This window comes from Geospiza fortis, unplaced genomic scaffold, assembly GCF_000277835.1.
Source record: "Geospiza fortis unplaced genomic scaffold, GeoFor_1.0 scaffold102, whole genome shotgun sequence".
Lineage (NCBI taxonomy): Eukaryota > Metazoa > Chordata > Aves > Passeriformes > Thraupidae > Geospiza > Geospiza fortis.
In genome coordinates, this window is record NW_005054373.1 from 1,891,346 (window position 1) to 1,901,819 (window position 10,474).

General features: G+C 53.1%; 1 long non-coding RNA gene across 1 annotated transcript in view; it reads left to right on the forward strand.

Annotated features, from left to right (window-relative positions):
• Window positions 1-679: 679 nt before the first annotated feature.
• LOC115948309 overlaps window positions 680-10,474 on the forward strand; it is an 87,951-nt gene continuing 78,156 nt past the window's right edge. Inside the window, exon 1 of the long non-coding RNA XR_004082140.1 lies at window positions 680-888. This is a non-coding gene — a long non-coding RNA (uncharacterized LOC115948309). The remainder of the gene's footprint in view (window positions 889-10,474) is intronic.

Sequence of the window (10,474 nt, forward strand, 5' to 3'; positions counted from 1 at the left end):
AAAGATGGAAACCAGCTCGGTTTTACCTTCAGACTGACCTGGATCTCCTGACTCTGGATGTGACAGGTCCAGTCCTTGCTGTCCCCTCCACAGGGGATGTGGTGACACTGCTGCTCATCCCCCCTGAGCTCGTGGGGAGGGCTTCACCTGGCCTTGGACACTTCAGAGATCCAGGGGCAGCCCAACCTCTCTAGGAAATCCATCCCAGGGCCTCCCTGCCCTCCCTGGGAGAAACTGATAGGAACTGATGATGGCTCTTTCCTCAGAGACCCCAAATCACCACCTTAAATCTAAAATATCCCAGGAGAAACAGGGAAAATCAGCACAGCCTGACTCAAACAGAGATTTTCCTGGAGAATTTGAACTGAATCCCCGCAGGACCTGCCCTGAGTCCTGTCCTTCCCCTGGGTGATGCAGGGGCTGCTCAGACTGTGGGTGACTGTCCCTGGGAACAGCAGCATCCCCAGGTGGGACATTCCCCAGGGAATGGCATCTGCCTTGGAAAACCTTGGTTTTCCAGGAGTGGAGATGAGGAACTCGTGAGGAGGTGGCACCTGTGGCTGACCCAAGCAGGTTTGGTGCTCACCTCTTTGGTCTCATGAAGTCCATATCTTAAAAATACATCCAGGGAAAATCCTGGAGCATTTAACAGAAATCTTTTCCCACTTTTTTCCAACCCTCCTTTGTTGGTTTAATGCTTGAGGTGCAGCTTTGTCCCAGACAAACCACATTAACACAAACGCAATTCTGGTCCTTCTCCCCAGGAATTTGTGCTGTTGCACCTGGAAAACCAGGATTCCTTCAGGAATTCTGAAAACCAGGATTCCCTTCAGGAAACCCCTTCAGGAGTGAGAGATCTGCAGAGCTCTCAGCCCCCAGGGCCTCAAGGTTAGTGGATTTTCTGTTGCATCCCTTTTAAAAACCACTGGAAGTGCAGCAGGATGGGGAATTACTCTTGAGGATAAATATGCCCTGCAAGGAACCTCACAAGGATATGGAAAAGTGGTTCCAAAAGCAAGGTAAGCAGAGGAATCTATATTTTCCCTAATTTATTCTTTCTCTACCATCCTGGATGGAAGAGGAGCCTAGGTTTGTTTGCGCCTTGCATGAGAAATAATAATTTTTTCCCTAATGATTGGAATTTGTGTAAATTGACAATATCACAAAGGACAGGATGAGAAAGAGCAACTCCAGAGCTGGGTGTTAATTATTCTCCTGTTAAATTTGCTGTTGAGCTCATGTTAATTGTGTTTAATCACAGCTTTAAGGACAAGTTTCAGCCCTCCCAGGAATGAGGGAATTCCCTGAGTCTCTTCCCAGTGCTGGGTCTTCCTTTCTCAGATCACCAGTCTGGATTTCCTATTTTTTATCACCAGTCTCTGATTTCCTATTTTATCCACATTATTTTAGAAGATGCAGTGCAGAAAAAGGAGGATTTCATGCAAATTAAGGGCTGAGGAGAAGAAAATCCAAATTTTTGGCTCTGGGAACTCCCAGGGTTTCTCTGTGGAGACAGGGAAGTGAAAAGAAGCAGGAAAGGAAAATCCAAGGCAGGGAAGGCACTTGAAGGCGCTTTTCCATCCGTCCCTCCCCTCTTGTGCAGCACCTCCCACTCCAGGGTAGGAAAAGCACAAAAAGTCAAGAGATGGTGAGGAAAGAATCAGTTTTTAATTTGTTTTCCCCAAGTTTTAATAATCCTCAATGCTGTTAATAATCCATTTCTATTCCTCTAAAGAACAGAACTAATAAACTTCCTTTTTTCTAAGGCGGTGCCTGTTCAGAGGGTTAAACATTCTCCCAGGTGCTATTCCAAAAAAAGAGCAGGGATTTAAACTCCAGGAATTTCAGTCTGCAGGACAAAAAAAGAGACTTATTTGAAGCTTGGGTAGGTCTGGATTTTCAGTGTCTACAACCTCCCTCCCCCCTAAAATAACACTTCGACCATGGTGAGGGAAACCTTGGGCCAAGTTTTACAACTTAACCACATGCAGAAGTGCTTATGCAACTGCTGCCTTCAAAATGAACTCAGATTTCAGGCGAAAAAGGAGAGTTTTGGGACACTGAGGGTGTCAGACTGGTCTGGAGATGTGCTGGCACCTTTGGGGGCTTCACACCTTGGCTTCTGTGCTTTGTGGTGGTGCCAGGAGGGAGCTCAGAGGGTTTTCTGCGTCTCCCTGGATGCCATTTAAGGTTGGGCAGGAGGGAACTTGAGGAGATGAGCAGCACCTCCTCGAGTTACTGTCTGCAGGTTAAAGTAACAGCAGAAAAAATGGAGAGATATAAAAAAATAAAAAAAAATAGAGAGATATAAAAAATGCAGGCCCTTTTCTCCAGCTGGTTCCATCTGTGTGGTCTGCTCTGCTGGGGAATTGCTGCTTTGGGAGATCTCCACAGCTCCCAGAGGGCTGAGGGAGATATTTTGGAGGGGTTCATCAGCTTCTTTCTTCTGGACACCTCCAAATTTGGTGCCTTTGAGGCTCTGGTGGCCCCGTGGCCTTTGGATGTGTCTTTGTCACAGAGTCCCCGAAAAGGAGCACAGGACCAAGCAAAGAGGGAAAGCAGAGGCCTGGAGCTGGAGTCTTGGCTTTTCCCCAGCCTAATGGATATTCAGGGCTGGCCTGGAGCTCTGGGATTAGCAGAGTTGTTTTCCTCAGGGGTTTGGGGAAATCTCCAGCTTGGCCTCTCCAAGGCCGGTTCCTGCCCCGTCTCGTGATGGGTTCATCCCATGAGCAAGAGCAGATGATAAATCCATCACCTCCTGAGATTCTCTACTTTTTCTTCCTTTTTTTCCCCCTTTTTCCCTTTCACACAACGCCACCAGGGCCTTCCAGAGGGAGTTTGCATCTTCCAAAGGAACAGGATGGAGTTAATGGGAGCACTGTTGGTCTCCCCTCAGCAGCAGCAGATTAAAAATCATTAATTACACCCAGGGGGAGGCTCCAGAGGCCTCTGAGGAGCTGGAGTGGGATGGACACAAGCTCTTCCTGATGGCCAGGATACTGGGAATGCCTCCAGTGTCACTTTGGGATCTTTTGGAAGAACAGTGAGGGTGGAAGCACAGAGGATGCCTTTGGGTGTTGTTTTCCTAAAGAGAGCGAGCTGGATTTGAAGAGCACAGCCCTCAGGGGATGAGCTGCTCCCTCTGAGTGCTCTGTTTGTCCTGGGCCTGAGCAGGACAAAACCGGGGGGATTCATTGGGCTTTTCCCTGTTGCATGGTTGGAGTGGCTCTGTGGTTGTCTCTGCCCAGCAGGAAAGGCCTGGACATTCCAGGAGGTGACCCAGGAAGCTGAGGGAAGGGGCAGCTCCATCACTGCCTCCAAATAATCTGTTGGATTTGTGTTTCTCTGCTTGAGGCCAGCTGGAAAATCCTTTGCTTCCAGCCAGTGGAAGGATTTATGGGATAAATGTATGGGATAAAAGGGGGCAGATGGATCTTGTGGAACAGCCTCATGTGCCACACGCTTCCTTTGGATACCAGGGGTTGGATCCCAGGCTTTCTTGTAAAACCTCATTTTTTGGTGAATCACTGAGGCCAATTCCTTCCTTCCCCCTCTGCCCTCTCCCAGCAGCCATCCCAGCCCTTGGGGATCATTCCTGGGATGTGCCAGCACAGGGAGCCTGGGCACAGCACTGAGGGATTGCTGGTGTGCAAAACCCATCCCATTTCCAGCCTGGGCTTCCCAGAGAGCCTCAGGGAATGCTGCAGGCAGGGAAGGGCTGTGAGCAGCCCCAGGGTGGTGCTGACATCACCAATAAAGCTCAGGCAGCTCTCTCCAACTCCTGGGCCTCAGAGCTGGGCTTTAATCAGCTCCAGAGCTCAGCACGACCCCGCTGCACTCCCAGAGCTCCCAGGTCGTGCACAACCAAGGATTTCTTTCAACACTCCAGGAAAACCATGAAAAACAATCTCCAGCTCATCCAGAGCCCACCCTGGCTTCCACCCACCATTCCAGCCTGGGAGTGTTTGCCAGGAACCTCCTGGAAGAGAAACCCCAGGGCTGCTGAGCAGGCTCTGCAGGAGTTGGGGATGGATGGATGGATCTCAGATCCCCGTGGATCCTTTTGGGATCCGACCTTTGGGGGCTCCAAGCAGACATTCCCTGGCAATTCCCCTTGGGCTCCAGGCCTTGGTCTCCTCCCCACTCTTGGGGCAAAGCTTTGCTTTGCTGCACTGCTCTGAGTTCCACTTTTGTCCTATTAATCCCTGGCAAAATAAAGCCCAGCCAGCTCCAAGCAGAGCTGGATGACAGCAGAAACACTTCACTTCTGCTGAATTCCACCTGCCAAGTGTCCAGGTGCCTCTCCAGGCTCGGATCTGGCTGGTGGGGAGGGTGATCCATGTGTGCACCTGCCCTTGGGATAATGCCAGCCTTGGGCAGCTCCACTGGCTCTGCTCCAGGGGCAAAAATGGGCTTGGAAACTTCTCCTTCAAAACCAGGGCAGCCTTGTTGGTTGTTTCTGTGGGGTTTGGTTCCACCAGCTCCCAGGCCCTGCTTTCCATGGGGCTGGCAAGCTCTGCCTGGAATCCTGATCTCAGAATGATGGGAGCAGAGCCTGTGCTGAGCCTGTCAGCTCCAGGGAACCATAAAAAAGGAACTGAGAGTTCAAGCAAACAAAACCTGGAAGCCTGGAGAGGAGAAGGTCATGCAGACACCCTGTCCATGGCAGAACACTGTGTTTTTTGGGGCTGGGCTGCTCTGCCTGGCTGCAGATCTCTGGCACATCCCAGATGGACTCTGTGGAGCTGCAGGAAGCAGCTCAAACTCGGGATAAACCAGGAAGATGCTTTGGAAGCAAAACCAGGTGTTCATCAAGGCTCAGGGAATGTTTCAGGTGCCTCCTCCCTCCCTCCCTTGTCCAGAATCCATCTGCAGAAGGATGGAGGGCTCCTTAGGAAATTCCAGGCTGCAAACCCAGGATCCCCATCCCAGGCAAGGAATTTGCTTTGATTCCCTTCTGTCCCTGCCACTCTTACCCCACCCAGGGGGAGCTTCCAGATCTGCCCAAATCCTGGTTTGTGGTGCACTGTCCCAGCTGCTGGATGTGTCTGGGGCGTGTGGTGCCCAGCATGGGATTGGTTTCCTTCCTGCAAACCAGTCTGGGACTGGTGCTGGCAGCCAAGGAGCTGCCAGGAACGTGGTGGAAACAATTCCCAAAACCTTCCCTCGCAGGGCACAGCAGGCCTGGGACTTTGGGGAGCTGCTCCAGCATTCCTGTGGCACTTTCCCACCCTGACCAGGGCACAAACCCCATCCCTGGCAGTGCCCAAGGCCAGGCTGGACAGGGCTTGGAGCACTCTGGGATAGTGGAAGGTGTCAGGGTTGGAACAAGATGAGCTTTGAGGTCCCTTCCATCCCAAAGCTTTGAGCAGAGGGTTCTGTCCAGGTTTACCAGGTTGGGAACCATTTCTGGAGCCTGGAATGGGGCAGAAGCTCTTTCATCTCCTTCCCAAGCCTTGGCAGACCCTCCCCACTGAGCCCCCACTGCTCCCACTGAGCGAACCCAAAGATTATCTCATCCCTGTCCTGTGGCCCAGCCAGCCCTGGAGCCAACAGGAATGTGGCTTCAGGAGCTGGGGAGGGCCCCCAGGATCCCAAACATCCCAAAAATCCATGGAGATCTGTGCTCTGTGTGCACAGCTGGGATCTGCTCTGGCTCCTGCCAGCCCCGGTGTGCTGGAACCATCCTGGAGCTCCACGTGCAGACAAACTGGGGACAAACCCTCCTGTCCAGGATTTCACCCCTCAGCTGCAGCAGCTGGAACAATCCAGGCCCTCCTGAGGCTCGTGGCCTTTCCCTTTGTCTCTGTGTTGGGGATCAAGCTGATTGCTGTCAGGAAGATAAATGTTGTCTCCAAGCTGAGATAAGAAGGATGAAATCTGCCCTTTGCTGAGGGCTCTGCAGAGGTTTGGGGGGTGCAGTTGGAAAATCAGCATTAGGTTTGCCAAGAGCATGGAGGTTGATCCAGGGGGGTGGGTTTTTGGGAGGGAAGTGAATGTGGACCCTTTATTTGGAGGTCATTTCCCCATTTTCATGCCATTTCCATCCTGGTGGAGCAGCATTTCTGGGGCATCACTTAAACTCAGGGATGTTCTGCTGAGGAAGGTCCTGGAAGCAGAAGGGCAGATCCCAAAGGTCTGGTTTTCCTTGGATATGGGGAAGCTGAGTGTGCTGGCCTCCGTCCCACTCGCACAGCTGGTGTGCACCTGAGGAAACACCATCAGCATCTGGGCGTGTCAAGTGGAGTCGTGGAGGTTGTGGCACCTCTGCTCCCCAGCCTGGCAGAATCCAGCCTGGATTCAGCCCCTCTGCCATTTTAGCAAAGAAATTTCCTTAAAACTCGTGGTGAGCCCCTTTTTAGTGAGTGCAGGTGGTGAGAAACATGAAATTTCCCAAATAAAACCAGCAAAATGCTGGGTGGCAGCCCTGGTTCCCTTGGCTTCCTTGAAAACCCAGCTCTTAATGGACCTGCTGGAAAGTTTTTGAGATGCTGTTTGAAGTCTGGGCCAGTTTTATGTTTTATGCAGGAATTTGGCTACAGGAAGTCTCGGTTCTTTCACGTATTTTGTATCAAAATCCCTTTATAGACCAAATAATCCCTTTTCCATGGCAGAGCTTGGGCCCAGATTGCTCCAACCTGCTCATGCTGCTGAGATGATTTCTGTCTAAAAGACAAACCCATAGCCTTTTTTAAATCATTATTATTTTGTTACATTCCCAGACTTTTGCTGTTTTCCAGGGACATTTTCGCAGGGTGGGAAAATCCCCAGGAATTTCCAGAGCTGGAACTGCTGGGGAAGTTGGGGTTCATGACAAGATGGGAATGAACTGAACAAAAGTGAGCTGAGCTGGTCGAGGCTTCTCTTTCAGTGTGTGTAAGGAACTAAATACAGGGAAAAACATTTATTCCATGGGATCAGAGGAACAGGAGAGGAGAAAGAAGAGAGGAGAAAGAGGAGAGGAGAAAGAGGAAAGGAGAAAGAGGAAAGGAGAAAGAGGAAAGGGGAAAGTGGAGAGGAGAAAGAGGAAAGGAGAAAGTGGAGAGGAGAAAGAGGAAAGGAGAAAGTGGAGAGGGGAAAGTGGAGAGGACAAAGAGGAGAGGACAAAGAAAAGAGGAGAGGAGAAAGAGAAGAGGAGAAAGAGGAAAGGAGAAAGAGGAAAGGAGAAAGAGGAGAGGACACACTCAGCAGAGCTGGAGCATCCCCGAGTTCAGCGCTCGGAGCCGCTGACTGGCGTCACCTCCGCTGGCACTGCCGGGAAAGCCTCGCCAAAAATTCCTGAGGTTTCCCAGCCCCTGGGCTGCCGGGGCTTCGCAGCATTCCCAAAGGCAGCCGAGCCGTCAGGAATCCGCCCCTGTGCAGCAGCTGCGGCTGCTCCATCCCGCCCCGCACACGCTGATAACGAGCTGGGCGAGGCTCTTATCAGCATCCCGCTGACATCCCCGGCAGGGCGGTGAAGGCTCCTCGGGCTGCCGGAGGCTCCGGGCGCCTCCCGGGACACACGGCACGGATTAGGGACCTGCCGGCTGCGGCGATGCTCGGGAATGTGACGGAGCCAGGAGAGCGGGGACGAGCTGCGGGAGGGGGAATGACAGAGATAAGGATGTGGTTTGCATTTCAGCATCCCGTGAAACGGGAGGGGAATGTTCCTGAGCCGCAGGGCCCCAGATGTGGCCGGGAATGAGATCCCAGGGATTGCAAATCCCAGCTGGATTTGTCTCCTGGGCCTGGCACGGGCGTTTGTGCTGCATGGAAGGAGAGGAAAGTCCCAGCGTGGCTTTGCAGAGCTGGAAAATCAGGAGAAGGCAAATTCCTGACTGGTTTTCAGCGAGAGTTTGGCTCTTTCCATGCTGGAATCCAGGCCCTGGTGTAAGAGCAGGAATTTGCTGTTTCAGTGGGAGCAGGCAGAAATCAAACTCTCTGTGATGCCATTTAGTGAAGTGGCAGGGAAAGCACCAGGGAGAGCCCCAGCATCAGCCTGGATTTCCCGTGGGGGTGGATGCTGGGAAAGTCTCCTGGACACCCAGCCTGAGGGGTGGGACCAGTATTCCCAGTATATCCCAGTGTAGTGCCAGGCTGGACTGGTCATCCCTGGTCATCCTTGCATATTGGAGCCTCTGCCCAGCCACTGCAAGGCTTTCCAAGGGAAATTCTGCATCCACTTTATCCTTTGCCCGTTCCCAACTGTGTGATTCAGATTCCAACCAGGAAAATGCCTCCAAGGCCAGCCCAGGGTGTGCAGAGTGGAGCATCCCTGTCCCCTGCTCCAGCTTTCCCAGTCACAGCCTGGCCTGCCAGGACACAGACACTGCTGGACAGACTCATCCCCATTTCACAGAATGATGGATCAGGATCTCTGAGGGTGGAAGGAGCTCTGGGATCAGCTGTGCCCCATCCCCGCCTCGTCCCCAGCCCAGAGCACTGAGTGCCACCTCAGGAATTGCTGGGACGCCCCCAGGGATGGGCACTGCACCCCTCCCTGGGCAGTTCCCATCCCTGACCCCGCTTTCCATGGGAAAATCCCTGCTGCTGTCCGACCTGAGCCTGCCCTGGCCCAGCCTGAGGCCGTTCCCTCTGCTCCTGTCCCTGTTCCCTCCTGGCAGGAGCTGTGCAGAGCCAGGAGGGCCCCCTGAGCCTCCTTTGCTCCAGGCTGAGCCCCCTCATCTCCCTCATCCTCTCCAGAATTCCAAATGAAGCCAAACTGAGCTTCCATGGGGCACAAACCTCTTCAAACTCAACTTCATTTCACAAACAGCACAGCCCTGCTCCCCTTGACCAATCCTTTGTCCCAAGGCCAGGTTGAGGACCAGGTTCAGCTTTGCTGGAGCTCTTGGACAGGCAGCACTTGGAGCCAGGGCCTCTCCCGACCTTCCTGGAGCGCTCACATGTGCGGAGCAGAGCCGGAGCCTCGCCCGCTCCGAGTGCATCATGACCTCAGTTAAGCAAACACTTGCTGTAATCGCCTCCAGATCTGCCCTGGCTTTGATCAGCTGCAGGATCACTTTATCTTATGATATAAATATGTAAAACATCCATTTGTTTTCGGGCAGGATGCAAATAAATCATTGCGTAAGTTCGGAGTGCAGCCGTGGCTCTGGAGCTCCTCAGGCTCCACCTCCTGGAAGGTCATTCCTGCAGGAACACGGCCTTTCTCCTCCCCACTCTGCTTCATTCCAGGGCTTCCTGTCACTCATGGACAGCTCTGGGTGTTCCCAGCACAGTGGTGACGTCGGTGTGGACGTGGTGCCACTGCTGTCCCATGGAACAGCGATCCCAATCCCACCCAGTGATCCCAATCCCACCCAGTGATCCCCAGTGCTCCAAAACCAGCTCCAAACTCCTGCTGGGATCACTAGAAGTTCTGGTGGTCATCAGTGTTGTGGTCATCACTCTGGTGGTCACATCCCAGCCCTGCCACCCATTCCATGTTCAGCTCATTCCCAACACCCCTTTGCTGTTTCCACAGGAATCATTTATCAGGCAAAGAGGAGTTCTGTTTAACCCTCTGGCTCTTCTCCAGCCTTCCCCCAGAGCCTGTGCCCATCCTAGCCCTGATCCCACTGCTCCTGCTGGGATTCCATCCCTGGATCCTGCTGGGATTCCATCCCTGCATCCTGCTGGGATTCTATCCCTGGATCCTGCTGGGATTCTATCCCTGGATCCTGCTGGGGTTCCATCCCTGCATCCTGCTGGGATTCTATCCCTGGATCCTGCTGGGGTTCCATCCCTGGATCCTGCTGGGGTTCCATCCCTGGATCCTGCTGGGATTCCATCCCTGCATCCTGCTGGGATTCTATCCCTGGATCCTGCTGGGATTCCATCCCTGGATCCTGCTGGGATTCCATCCCTGCATCCTGCTGGGATTCCATCCCTGCATCCTGCTGGGATTCTATCCCTGGATCCTGCTGGGATTCCATCCCTGCATCCTGCTGGGATTCTATCCCTGGATCCTGCTGGGGTTCCATCCCTGGATCCTGCTGGCTGCTCATGGCTGTGACCCCCAGCCCAGAGCCCTTCCCCAGGCTGGTGCTGCTCCAGGCTGGAGCTAAGCAGCAATTCCCAGTGGGAAGCTGCTGGGAGTGCTCTCAGGGTGGTTTTACAGAGGTTAAGCTGAGCTCAGAGCTCAGCAGCTCCTCTGTGGTGTCAGCCAGGCTCAAGCGCTTGGTTGGTTGATGGGAAATTGGGATTTGGGCTTTCCCCAGCTGAGATTCCTCAAACTCGGCTTCCTCTGCCTGTTCCCAACCCAGGCACGAGCACAGCCCCTGTTTAGGATGTCAGGGAAGGGAATCTCTTGCCAAGAGATTCAGGAAAAATTATAAAAAACAACAGCTGATGGCTGGGGAATCTAATCTGCTGAGCCAGGAGAGGCAGATGAATATTCCCATTTTTCCAGAGCTAAGGAAGGATCAGGGTCTCCACCAGCTGTGTTCTCCAAAGGTCTGGCAGCACTTTCCCAAGAGAGAAGGGATTTGGG